Genomic DNA, 13,937 nt, shown 5'->3' on the forward strand with positions numbered 1-13,937 from the left:
GAGGCACAAAACAGCAGTAGACATTGCCAGTGCTCAGGAAGCCATGGCCAGAGGAAAAGTGTCTTGAATCCTTGTCTCCAGGGCCACCGTGCCTCCTTGGGTGGGCTGCCTGGGCAGCAAGGGGGCTGCAGGGCAGGGAGGGACCTGTGAAGCTATGTAGGAGGATGGAGTCCGTTTCTGAGCTGTTCTTAGGGACAATCTACATATCATTAAAGCTCCTGTGCCATCTGAATGCATAACGGTACTTTATCAACTAAAACTTCTTTATTTAATCAGTTGATTTAATTATGAGCTAGTTAATTGAAAAATTCATGGTACAAGTTCTGAAGGTCAAAATACTCAGAAGTTCAAAGAAGACTGGAGCATTTGTTTCACTCGAGCTGTGACGTGCAGTGCTGAGATACAGAAATCTGCTCTGATTCAAACTGGCAAACTGATCCTGGGACTAAACAACTGAATTACCAAACAAGAAGACAATTCGCTTCTGTTCATGAGGTGTGAATGTAGCTACTGCCAGCTGTGGTTAGTCTGTGATTGATTTATCTGTACATTGTGGTTTCCAAAAGACCCAAGTAGTAACTACTCTTGCAGAAATGCCTTTAGCACTGTCCTGTCAACCCTTTTAGCCCTCGGGGACACATCCCTGTCTGTGCAAAGTGCTGGATTGATTGACCCACAGACTGCGGTTCTCCCTGGGTGGGAGAGAGATGCTGAGGGCAACAAGAGCTCCAGATTCCCACCTCTGGGTCACTATGTTTCACCACTGCATGAAAGGCTTTTTTGGAAGTTGCAGAGGTGAAATATCAGGTCAATAATCTGGAAATAAAGTGGATTTATGAACCTCTAGGTGTTGCAGACACTGGTTCCCCTCCCAAACAAGCACAATGGAGCCGGGGACCACTAAGAACTTGCTTGAGACCCCTGTTTTAGACTAAAAGTCATGTAAATATCTGGGATATTTACATGCTAGCAGAAGATTAAACAGCAACAACTGTAGCCAAAAATCAGTGATCTTTGGCAGGTAACAACAGAGAACACCCTGCAGCCTCAGGGCTGCTACAGGTGAGTCCTCTGTACATTCCTGGTTCCTGTTTGTTCAAACCATGGTCAGGGCAGGTTGAGGGCATGCATCCTCGTGCTCACACCTCTGTTGCACGCTGCCCAGACCTCAGGTGCACAGCAGCTGCAGGCAATATCCCCTCTTAAGGGCATACCCTGTGTATTGACCAGCACTGGGCCACTTCAGTCTTCGGGGGGGTTCATCCCTTTGTTACAGGGTTTTGCCATTCCTTTCTCAGCAGGAGGCTGGCACCAGCCTGTGTTATACAGCCCAGCCTACACATCTATCTGCCCTAAACAACGTACTCTTACTTTAAAGAATATGTTGGTGTTTTTTTTTTTTTTTTTTTTTTTTTTTTTTTTTTTTTTTTTAACAAATAACATTACATTTCTGGCCCTCATGGCTGCAACATACTTTGAAAGAAGTGCAACCAATTTAAGATTATTTTCCTGAATCTGCAAGTAGCCCTAATTATTAGCTCCTAGGGGCCCAGTTCCCCTCAGACTTTTCAATGATAGCAGGGTATTACCTTAGAAGCCCTGTGGTGGTTATGCCCGTCTGTCTGTCTGTCTCTCTGCCAATGTTAACTATTCAATTGCTGGACATTCTAATGACAAGCAGGGATAGGAATGAAGCCAGAAGTAGAGAACAAGCTAAAATAAGACTAAAAAATGTAGGGGAAAAATATCATCAAGGACAACAGTAAAACAGAAGGGAGGGGAAGAAAAAAAAAGGATGTTGGTAAAGCAAATGAAGCAAAGGACAAAGAAAATGAAAAACAAAAAGGATGAAAAACCACATACATATATAGATAGGTGAATACTTATTCTTGAGAGATGCTGCCTGTAACAAGAAGGAAATGAATAAATAATAACTATAAAGTCACTTAATACTGTTAAAAACTGTCTGGGACACTGTCGATTTCAGAGACAGCACTTCAGAGACTTTTCCCCTAATGCTACTTACTGGAAGACTTGGGTTTCTCCTGCTGACCTGCACTAACGGCTCACAAACCACCCCAGACCGTGAGTGGGGATGGGCCCCTGCTAGACACTGCTGAGAGATGTGCTGGGAAACCTGGGGGCTGGCAAGAGTGGTCCAAGGACCGGTTTTCTTAAGTGCCGCTGTGCTATTAAGAGAGTATACCTACGCTACAGAGCAGCTCTGAGAGGTTTTTCTCTCCTTGGGTATCCAGTTAGAAGGTTGCCATGATGCTTGCACAAGTCCAAAGAGACTTTGTAAAAACGGTCCTGTTTCCATGCAAAACTTGCGTCTCAGGCTCAACTATCGCTTTTGAGGATCGTTCTGCCCTTACTTAATGAATGTCTTTGCAGGGCTCTCTTTGCATTTCAAACTCAGTCCTTAGGAATTCTGAACATGAATGCGAATGTATTTTTTTGGGGGAATTATTGGCAGTGGCCACCCTTCTTTCGGCAAGGCTAATAGCCCTTGGGCATCCCTGGGCCAGACAGTGAGCACAGCCCCTTCATGGCTGTCCCAGCACCCACCTTGCTATAACCGTCGTGTTAACCTGGGGCGAAGCAAATGCACCTTTAGATAAGGCGTGCTGCTGAGATGATGGCCTTGTGTCACTGGAGATACAGATTTCAGGATTCTTGGTAAAACTTTGGAGTGTGTGTGGAGAACCAGTTTTCACACCCTTGCGTAGAGCCGCAGCAGCAATGCTGTATGCACACAGCAGGAACACAACAAGACCATTGCCTGAGACCAGCTAAAATAGTTAACTGATATGTAGCCATGGCAGTGAGTTCGGCATGCATGGTTCTTGATGTGAGCTTTGTGGGATCTTGTGACTAACACATGAACATTTCTTTTACCATTAATCCATGTAAAACCCCCCCTTCACACCAAAGCATGCTGTGTTGGGCAGGCACTGTAGTTTTGAAAGACCCCACTTGCCCATCATCGATCACTAAAAATAGAAACCTCTGCTCTCTGCTATGTGATTTTTGACAACTGGCCTAATGAGGCAGCAGAAAGAAAAGAACAAAATAACAGTAATATAGTGAAATATTTTTCACATTTCCTGTCTCTCGTTATAGGCATTTATGAGAAGTGAAAAACACATGAAAATTCAGAAGGCATTATTAGAAACAATAAGCGAGTCTAGGTAATAATGTGCTGTATGCCCAAAAGCAAAGGAAATAATTGTTTTTCAATCTAATGTTGTATTTATCACTCCTGGGATGAAAATACAGCTAATACATATTTCAAGTGTAAGTTCAAAATATTCATGTGCAACCAAGCAAAGGTTTATTTCTTGCTCTCCATCTGTTTCTAGCAAGGTTACATTGTTGTTTTTCTGCATTGTGTGGTTGCATTATCTTAATAAATGATTAGTTGTGAGATATTATTTCCCTTTAAAATGTGTGACAGCAAAACAAGTTTTTAATAAAGTGTTTTGAAAAAGCAACAGACTGAAAAAAACTGGGCAAGAGTTCAAATTGGTAATGAACTGAATATGCCTCTAATTATATTGAATCCACAAGTAATAGGATGAAGCAACATTAGAAATTACTTCTGACTGAAATTCAGTGCCTTAAGGCTGACAATGTTCCCCTCAAACTTCCAGAAACTGAATAAAATTGCTGTATCATTATTTGTTTAAAATATCTGTCATTTCAAATCTCAAAATGAAGGATGGTGGGCTAAGCCCTCCTGAAAACAGACACTGATAAATTTGTCACAAAACTTAGGATTTTTCTTAAAGCCAGCTTTATTTTTGGACTTTAGTTTACCCAGTACATGTAACATTTGGTGTAAGATGGTCTGGCTGTGTGTAACACCAGGCACGGTACATGTTTAAACTGAGATTCAGCTGTGTCAATCTAGATGAGGCTTATCACAGGACTAAATCTCTGTGTCCCATGCCAGCAATTTAAGACTCAATCTTAATCTTTGTATGAAGTAATTTTGTATCAAATGTATAAATAATTAATGTATTGTGTATGGAAACACTATTAGATTAATTCCTTTAATAACAAAAATCTGTAGATAAATAGAGATTGGTCAGCACAGTGACCTTTTTATCTTTTTTTTCTGTGACCTTGAATTAAATCCAGCATTGACCAGAATGACCATTAATCATTTTGATCAGATTGCTGAGAGAATTACCAAGTGAAGTCGGTTTAGTCATCTCAGTTTACTTTCTACAGGGAAGAGACACTGGGTTTGTATCATACAAACAACACAATCAGCCCATGATTGGTTTCTGCAGGTCAAGGCTGCAGAAGTATTTGTGAAGCAGCGTGGACCTTGTCTTTCTGTGGTGCTCTTGAACCTACTGCAGATAAATAAAGGATTTCTTCCCCCAGCACGAGTAACCTTACATTTTGTGCCATAAATAGATTTTGAAATGTCTTACAGCTAGAAGTACAGAGAAAGGGTATGCTTGCAGGTCAAGCAGAGTAGACGAGACTGTCTCACAGACTCCTCTGGAGTCTAAATATGTTTGTGTACCACAGGGAAGGAAAATGCAGGTTTCATGCCTACCTCCATGGCTGCTGCTACTCAGATGCTGTCAGCACAGTGTGAACAAAAACACAACCAGCGAGAAAATATTAAAAGACATTTAAAAACTTGTCAGACCAGTTATTAGGTTAAGTAACTTTCGGTATAACCTCAGCTTCGTGGATCAGCTTTCCTGATGAGATCACAGCAGGTTAATGCAGGAGAGAGGCAGAACCAGAATCTGAGTCAGAAATGGAGATGTCCATCATAACAAGGAACAGCAGAAAGTTCCTGACATAACGTAACTGTGCTCGTCAGATATATTTCATTTTTTCCATGCCAAGGACAATATTTTGCCAGTACTGCAGGGAATGAAAAGGATGATATGCATAGTCAAAGTCGTATCAAAGTCAGTACCTTGATTCTTGCATGGCATAAATGATAAAAGATTAAAATTGTTTCCAGGATCTCTCTTTTGGGGAATACACCTTACTGGTCTAAGCTAGAATGTGTCACTGCCATGATACCCAAATTCCTTTGCCTGAGAAAACTGCTGAATCATTACAAAGGAAAAGTGCTGGAAAGAATGGGAAAACTGCTGCCCATGAATCACTTATCTGTGGCAATAGTTATCACAAAACATAGACAGAAAACCAGTTATTTTATCACTGAAGCGCTTCCAAACTGCCTAATGAGAATATTATGGGATCTTTTCATAGGCTTTAGCTACAGGAGAAATCATCTGTCACGTCTACCTGCTGACATCTCTTCTACCTTTTCGACTGCATCCCCCCGTCCTGATGTTTCCAGATGACATACTTTTCAGTGGTAATGTATCAGCCCAGCTAGAACAACATATATGGGAGCTGGCTGGTATGATTTATCTTTAACCTGTCAAGTTTCACTTCTCTGTGTCATCACCTCATGTTCCACCACCAACACATCCACATGTTGTACGTTTGTACATCATTGGGCACGCACAACTCTATCGTGACCAAAAAGTGGAGTGCTGTTGCAGTCCCATATAATATGGAAGGGCTTGATGGACGAGTGTGCTGCTTTCTCTAGGAAAGGATCCTAAAGATAAATTTTTTGAGACAGACACTGGTAGAATCTATTAAAAGTGTTTTCTAACCACTGTTATAGCTCTTTACAAGGAATGTTTATACTAATTGCAGGGTGTCTTTTCCCCCTGAACTATTGCCTGGGTACCTTCCCTGCCCACAGGCCTCTGAATTTTCTTTCCTATTTCAAGATGAAATACAAAACACTTCTGAAAGTGTTTCTGGCTTAGTTTCTGATGCCCTCATCCCATTTGAAAAGGATTGAATCTCATCATGCCTTGTGAGATTTTCTTGTCCCCTTTCTTTGGCATCCACAGGGATAACTTACACCCTACACCTGCTACAAACATCACCCAAACATACAAAGAATGATGTGGAAAAAAAGGTTATGAATTCTGGCTGATAGCAAATTATTTAAAAGCCATCCCAAACAGCTGTGCACTACCTCTGTGTGAGCAGAGGGCAGCCCATGATGGACTGCATCCCATCTTTGCCAGACCGGACACAGCAGTGAGCCAAAACTCTGCAGCTATACTGTGGCAGCGTAGGCACTTTCTTCGCCTTTCTGAAGGCAAGATAAAATGGAAGCAGCACACGTGAATCAGACAAAAGATGTGACAGAAGGGGAAGAAAGGGGCAGAGTCACAGGATTCACAAAAGCAGGGAAAAGCTGGCCAAGTCACCTTACAGTCCTGCTCCAGGGAAGAGGATGCTTTGTCTGCTTGTTGGGCAGCAGTGGTGAGCACCCAAAGGCACGGTGCTGGGGATGGACACCCAGGCTCTGGGATTCTGTCCTTATGTGGAGTGCTGGACCAAGGGCTTGATCCCTGAAGGAGTGTTCAGGTGCCCCGAGAGGTTTCCAGGCCTGGAAGCTCCACGGATGCAGGGTCACAGTTGTTAGAGGAAAGTAGAGTGATGTAAGAGCACCGAGCCAGTCTGTCCCCATCCTCTTCCTCATTAAGCATAAACACAGAAGGTCCAAATGCTCTGAGGCTGTTACTCAATCACACATCCAACTGCATCTGAACGGGGTGTGCAGATTCATGCCACTATGGCCAAACCAACATGGGTTTATAGCTGCTTCTTTCTCTTTGTGTGAGTGCCACACGCAGCACGGTGTGACACTTTGCGTGTTTAATTATAATTCATCACGGTGACGTAAGCCAAACTAGAAACCCGGTTTTGGTAGCCATTTAATAATAGTCACAAATGGCCTGAGGAAATCCCCATTTGTACTAAAGACAATTTAACAGACGCAGATGGGTTCATCTACACAGAAACTTCAAAGGAGGCATTTTCACAAATATGTGCTGCTTATTGCCTTCCTAGTGGCATTTGTTACTGCTTCCTGCAATGCTTGGTTTAGGTTGGGTCTTGTCTTCATGGGCCAAAGGAAGGGTCAGCCAGAGCGAAGGGCCACCCTTTCTTTTTCTTCTTGCTGAAATCATTAGTCCAGATCAATTTTATATTTCCATAATTCCATTGACGCAGAAATATGTTCTTAGAAAGCATCAGCTCGTGCACCGCACTGCCTTTTATAGGCAGGGTTATTGCTTCATCTTTTGATATAAATTAGGAGGCATTTCAAAAAGTGAATGCAAACCCAAACAATCATTTCAGTGCACTTTTCTCTGAGATTATTGTTTTAGCTAGATACATTATCTATATTTAAAATATATGAAATGGAGGTATACTTAATGTTCAAAGTGATATATGATAAAGATAGAAAAAGGTGAACTCTTGATATATTACAAGTCTTTCATACCATGAAATAACTATTGCCTATTATTTTACTCCTGACATTTTTATTTTTAGGGGAATTTCAGTTGATTTGTATTGCTGACACCACTGATATGTTGTTTCCAGTGACCTTACATCCAAAATCAGTAGGGTGTGACATTTGATGGCACAGATAAAAAACATTAATAGTAGAAGAAAGGGTTTATTTTCCTGGTCATAAATTAAGTTTAAATAACTCAAAATTTATTTTAAACTCTTCAGTACTTTTTACTGTCTACCCAACAAATGTATTTATTACTGGCAGCTTAACTCAGGTTTTCTTGGTGAAACAGTTTATTCAGATGCTTTTGTACAGCCTTGTCTTTCTTTCTGAGGCTGAATTTGGTAGCAAGCATCGATTCCCACAAACAAAAGGAGGAGGCTTCCAGGTAGTAAATAGAAAGTAATATCGTGGCAGCAGCAGCTCTTGGCACGATGCGCAATAGCAAAGAGTCAGGCTCAGAGAATTTTGCAGCATCTTTGTTAACATATGGAGATAGAAACTGATATAAGTAGTAAATATATAGTATAAATATTAGTATGACCTAACCTGTAGTCTTATCACACCTGTTCACAGTCCTGCCTGTGCAAGTTGCCCTGCAAATGTTCCCTTGAGGCGTCTTTTAATGAATGCCAGTGAACTACACACCACTCCGGTGTATATTTCTCCACTTGGAAAATATTCAAATACCATGCAACTTGAAAAGGAGAGAGAGAGTGAGAAATTCACTCACCAGAACTGTTACCATCAGTCCTTTATGTAAAACAGGAGTATGCGTGCCTCAGGAAAACCTTAAAAATCCCCGAAAAAAACACTTCTTGCCCTTCTCTGTGCTGCAACTAGGTTTAAGGGCCCTGCAACGCAGTGAGGAGGTTATGATTTTACAGACTTAACATGAAAATGATAAATTGTCAGTGGATTCTTTTAAGAACTTTTATAACAGCGAGAAGAGAGCTATTGCCATATATAGGCTCTTAAAAGTCGAGGCAGGTTCCTGCAATATGGGGTTGTACTCTGTGTTCCCTCCTGTCATTTTTTATTGCCCAAGTCTGTTTAGGGGACCGCTGTGTCTCTTACACGTGGTCCGTGCGTGGTGATACAGCATCTGTTGGCATAGCTGAGTGCTGGTGTCACTGACAACAAAGAAGTGCCGTGAAACTTTTTAGCTCTTCAGAAAGGTCTTGGAGTTTCTGGTGCAATCTGATTCACTGAAGCAAAAAGAAGCTCTCCGTTAGAACAGAGATGGTTCCTTTCCCAGGGAAGGAGAGGGAAGCAGATTAATTTGCCTGATTGAAGAGGCTTCCCACTCTCTTTCTGTTGAACAAATGCCATCTACAACTCCAGCGTGGGTGGAAAAAGCACAAGAGTTTTTGGATACGAGCACGTGAACTCTGCTTCCATTAGGAAAAGTCTTATCACAGCCAGCTTTTATTTCACTTACCCTAAACCATCTCAGGACTGGGGTCTGCAGGTGGAATTTATCTCCCCCTTCATCCAGCCATGATTCTTGATACAGCGAGGCGAGGCAGCACCACTGTCACAGCCCGAACCTCATATGCTTCATGTAGGTCCCAGCATACCTGGCCATGAAGAAGACGGCTGCCTCTTAATGGCAGGACAGCAGATGGCTGGAGCAAAAGGTTTTCTTGTTTGTGACCTCTGAGAGAGATTTAAAGCAGGCTCTGAGCCCAGGGTGTGAATTCCTAGCTGAGGTGGAAAGTGAGTGCAGGAGACTTTTGTGCACACAGCTATTTCAGAGCAAGCCATCAGAAAACCCCAATGCTGAAAAAAGCAGGCCTCATAGCTGCACAACTGCTAAAAATGAAGTTTTTAACTTTGTCTTTTGGTTTCTAGGTTTTTAGGATAAGCTCAGTTCAGATTTGCTTCTGCAGCCAACAGGATTGTTTCTGGGGAGTGCTGTTCTGGAGCCTTGCTTTATTTTTTAATGCCTTAGCTGATTCTTGTGCAATTTCTTGATTTCAGCATCAGAGTCTTAAAGAAAAAAATTGAAAAATACTATGAGCTGGCAATGTTTAAGCTGTATAAAAGCTATTTGAATGTACAGATTTGTGTGTCTTCTTTGACTGAAACTTTTTATACAAGTCAAAGCCTACGGATTCCAGCAGACTGCTGTGTCTGACCTGCTGGGGAGAACCAGGCCCCATGGGTCCAAGCCTGGTCAGTACTTTTAAAAACATTTCCTATACAAAATAATCTATAGAAGAATAATAAACCTGCCAGTGTTTTCTTTTACAGTGAGTTTTCCTAGACTCATATGCCACTGCCAAACCGGTACAGGAGCCATATATCAGATGGGCAATGAGAAAAAGGAGGAGGGAATTTCAGGTCATCCCGTAACCCATTTCTCCAGAGAGCTGTGGAAATGGAAATGGCCTTCAGCTGGTCCAAGGGGGGTGCAGAGGCTTTTTTCTCTTCTCCCTGGACACTCCTCAGCAACTTCTCCTTGTGCAGCTAGTGGTGGAGTGGGAGGATCCCAAGGCACATCTGCATCTCCTGTTGATGGTCCGTCATCCTCAGTGGGTATCTCTGCTCTCCACGTGGCTGCAGGAAAATGTTCAGATGCTATGGGTGTATGGGTGTGCAAGGAGCAGGGCAGATTTCTAAAATAGGTTCTTGGCTTCCCCTCTCCCTATCCTCAAGAGTCAAGGGCTTTCATGGGCACCAACCCACCCAAAAGTGTGGTGTTATTTTTTCTTTCTCCTTCACAGTCCCTTGCTTGGAGAGCATGTGAGAACGAAGGGGATCCTCAGATAGTTGGATCCACGTGGGGATTTCTGCAATCTAATTCTAGTGAGATCTCCAGTCTGTCTCAAAAGAGGGAAGGCCATTATGGGAAGAGACGTGTCCCAGCCCTGGGGCATGACAGAGCCCTCTTCTCTCCTCTTGGACATTGGGCAAAGCTGTCCTGCTACACAGCTAATCCAGCCCTGGGACATGACCTGTGGCCTGAAGAAGCCAGGGATACCCAAAGCTGCTCTTCCTATTCTAAGATGCTTATGCCTGCTACAGATGCAAATAGGAAGGCAAAGTAGAGATCATGTCAGAAAATGGCATCACCAATGTCCCTTGAAGGATGTTTCCAGGTCCTGGCTTTCTTTGAACAAGTCCTCTTAATATATCACTCTCTTTTCAGCCACTCTGGTGATCTTGGAGGTATTTTCCTAGCAGCTGCACATGTCAATTTTCCACAGTTCACAAGAGTTACTATGTCTGGAAGTCACTATGCCATTAATATATGTATTAACCATTAATATATAGCATGCTTTTACTGTGAATTCATGAAGTATCGCTGCAATTAAATTTCCCTGTTAATGACATGACTTATTAATGAAACAAAGTTCATCCTGAAGCTCTTGAAAATGAAAATAGGGTTGATTCTCTCTCACAGTATCATAAAATCCATGTTAGATACAGATTTTGAAAGACATTTTAAAATACTGGCAAGCCAAGGAACCTAGTGGGGAGAATGTTCTTTCGTGCCCTCATTTGCCCTTTTCCAGACAGCTCACACAAAGAAAATAAGGGGAAAAACAGCAAAACCCCTCACCCTAGCACAGAAAAATCCCAAACCCAATGCAAGATAAAGCCAAAAGCCTCCCGATAAGGAAAATCACAGGACTCTTCTAACTGCTTTGTTCTCAGTTAGAAGGAAGATAACGCTGAGATGTAATAAAAGCTTTTTCTGTGCAGGTTGAAAACCTCTTGAAGAAGGATAAATAATAGCACTGCAGCATGTGCCAGTACCTGCTTCATACAGTGTAATAGCACATTAGTACGGGGCTCAAATGATGGTCAAGTGGTCTTTTCCATTCATTTGCAATAGGTACCCTCCAAAAAGACCTTGGTATAAATAAGAAATAAGCCAATCTAACAAACAAAATTCAAGTAACTGCTACCTCAGTGAGATCTGTAAACCCAAAGAGTTTGCTTTGTTTTAATGGACTCCATATGGTTGCAGAAGTTCTCTGTCTATTTGCAATATATGCTGCCGTTTTCATTTGTTGGGGTTTGTTTTTTTTTTTTTTTTCTTTAATAAAATGCTCTAAATATTTGCTGTTGGAAGAGAACAATGCTATGGGAGGCTCTGAAGTGATATTCCTAAGAACTGCGAACACCGACTAATTGATTAACCAAGAGTTCTTGAAGAGAATGATTTGATTAGGGTAATTTATAGAGATTGTATCTTTTGTCATCATTTGTCTTTGAAAACATAGAAGAAAACTGCTTCCAAGTGCATGTAGCCGCTGGCATGAGGGATGGCGTGCACTACATCATCAGTTACAGCAGACTGCTCAATTTTGTACCTTTCCAGCTAGTCAAATATCCAATAACAACACACACACATGCACCCGCACCCGCACACACACACAAAAGCGCTCTAGCTCTTTGCACTCAAAACTTTTCCAACATGGGCTTAGAAAAATATTTGGGGTTGTTCACTGCTCTGCTCTCTGTAGCATAAACATTTATTTAAATGGGGCTGTCTTTTCAGTAATGAAGAATGAAAGAAAAACAATGGTCTGATTTTGACAAATTAACTTGTGATTTGGAGAGTCAGTGAAGCAGGGAAGAGACATTCCTAACTATACTAATTAAATGAGCTTGCAACATTTATTTTAATGCAATGGAACCAGCCATATGAAGATGAACATTTTAATTTATTTTGCAGTGACATTATGAAAAATTTCTCTGCTGCAGATTATCTACAAAAACAAATCTCATCAGCATCTAGGTTTGTGCATGAAATTTACATCTTTCACATAAGTTTGACCTTCCCCAGCGAAAACAAATGGAATGTGCTAAGTTAAAAAGTTTCTGCAAAGGTTGTCTTCCCATTGATGCGGTGGTTTATGTTCAAATTACCTCTGTGAAAAACACATTCATTTTTCATGGTGCAGTGTAGATGAAAAATTCTGAATCCGTTCTAAGGGGAATGCAAATATAGCTCATTAGTTCAAAAACATTTTTCATGAACGACTGCTGAGTATTTTCAGGCAGAAGAGAATGTGCAGTTTCAGCCAAGAATGAGCACCGCATGTCCTACTAATTGTTTTTTAAACTTGTTCCTTCCCTCTATGGCATTCAGTAAGTCTAGAAAGTGTGAGGATTCCTGGAGAAAAAAATAATTATAGGTATCCTCACTTACAGTGTATACTGTTTTTTCCAATATACTGTGCAGTACGAGGAAAAAGAATAGGAGCATTGGCTTTCAGATGGGTAATATCATTATATTCAGGCACATGACATTTCGCTTCTTGGAGTTTTTTCAGGTTTTAGTAATGAGTAGGAATATTATTTATGGAGTGGCAGCAACGGGAGAGCATTGTCCTAAGGTTCATATCAGTGACGATGTTATGGAGCTGCTGTCAGTAGGAGCTGCAGGAGTTCATTGGGGTTTAGTTTTATAACTAGGTTGTGTAACAGTAAGAGATTTTTGCTGTTTAAAATGATTCTTAAGAAGGTGTTTTAGCCAGGATTTTCCTTTCTTCTGCAGGCCTCCTAAAAGTTTGCTTTGAGATGGCCTTAAAAAGCAGGAGGTTTGATCAATGTCAGCTTCTAACCTCTCCATCAGCTTGAAAACTGGAACAATTGAAAACAATCAAAAAATGATGTCATTTAGAGTTGTCTGGTTTCAGGGTCTGGTCTCTCATTGTATATCTCATATCTCATATTGGTGGTCCTCCACATGCGATGCCCACCCACTGGCTCCTCGTCACCTGTGTGGTGGAGGATGACTCTCCACAAGGCCTTTCTGTAGCCAGACCCACCTTAACAGCTCAGGCTGGTCTTTTCACCCAGTCAGCTGGTCCCAGGAGGTGAGCTGCTCCTGGCAGGGGCTGGCAGGGGTGTTTGGGTGACTCAAGTTGGCAGCACAGCTTCTGCCAAGCCGAAACCAACAGAGCATCCTTTGGATGAGCTCCTCTTCACCTGGGCAACTCTGCAGCCCTCATTCTCAGCCTCAGACACTGCGCAGTCCTCCTCTGCTTTCCAAAATTTGTGCTGCTTAACAGACTGTAGTTATTTAACTTTTATCTTGGCCCTTTATCTGTTAGCTTTGGACCACGGGATCAGCTTTTCAGGCTAGTTACAAATGAAAACCCAGGCAGTTATCAGTAACTAGGGTTTCCTACAGCTGACCACTCCCCTTCTTTCTGCCTCTTGCCTAGCACCTATAGAACGTTGTGCAAAAGGTCTCTTCCCCACCCAGGGATCAGCAAACCCTGGCATGCTGTGAATTCTTTTGCCCACCCGCAAACTGCAGCCACCTCTGGACTCAGCTGTGCAAATCTGCCCATGCACAGAAAAGCTTGAAATGGAAGGAGTGCGGTCCTTCACCCAGCTGAAACTGCAAAAGGATGTTAGGCAGGGAAGAGGTTATTACCGAAAGCTGAGTTGGAGTTTGACTGTGACAATTGTATTAACATCCCTAATCCAATATTATGGGAGTCTTACTTTATGACAGTTAAGCCTGGAAACTTAAGCCAATTGATGGTAAAAATCCTGTTGCCCAAGATCATGACTCTCTTTTTTCACCTGAAAA

General features: G+C 42.0%; 1 long non-coding RNA gene across 2 annotated transcripts in view; it reads left to right on the plus strand.

Moving 5' to 3' along the window:
- The window catches only part of LOC121086093, a 67,216-nt gene that overhangs the window by 30,998 nt on the left and 22,281 nt on the right, over window positions 1-13,937 (plus strand). For both annotated transcript variants that reach the window (XR_005827280.1, XR_005827281.1), the window contains one exon: window positions 5,251-5,359. This is a non-coding gene — a long non-coding RNA (uncharacterized LOC121086093). The remainder of the gene's footprint in view (window positions 1-5,250; window positions 5,360-13,937) is intronic.

Source organism: Falco naumanni, chromosome 4 (assembly GCF_017639655.2).
Source record: "Falco naumanni isolate bFalNau1 chromosome 4, bFalNau1.pat, whole genome shotgun sequence".
NCBI classification, from domain to species: Eukaryota; Metazoa; Chordata; class Aves; order Falconiformes; family Falconidae; genus Falco; species Falco naumanni.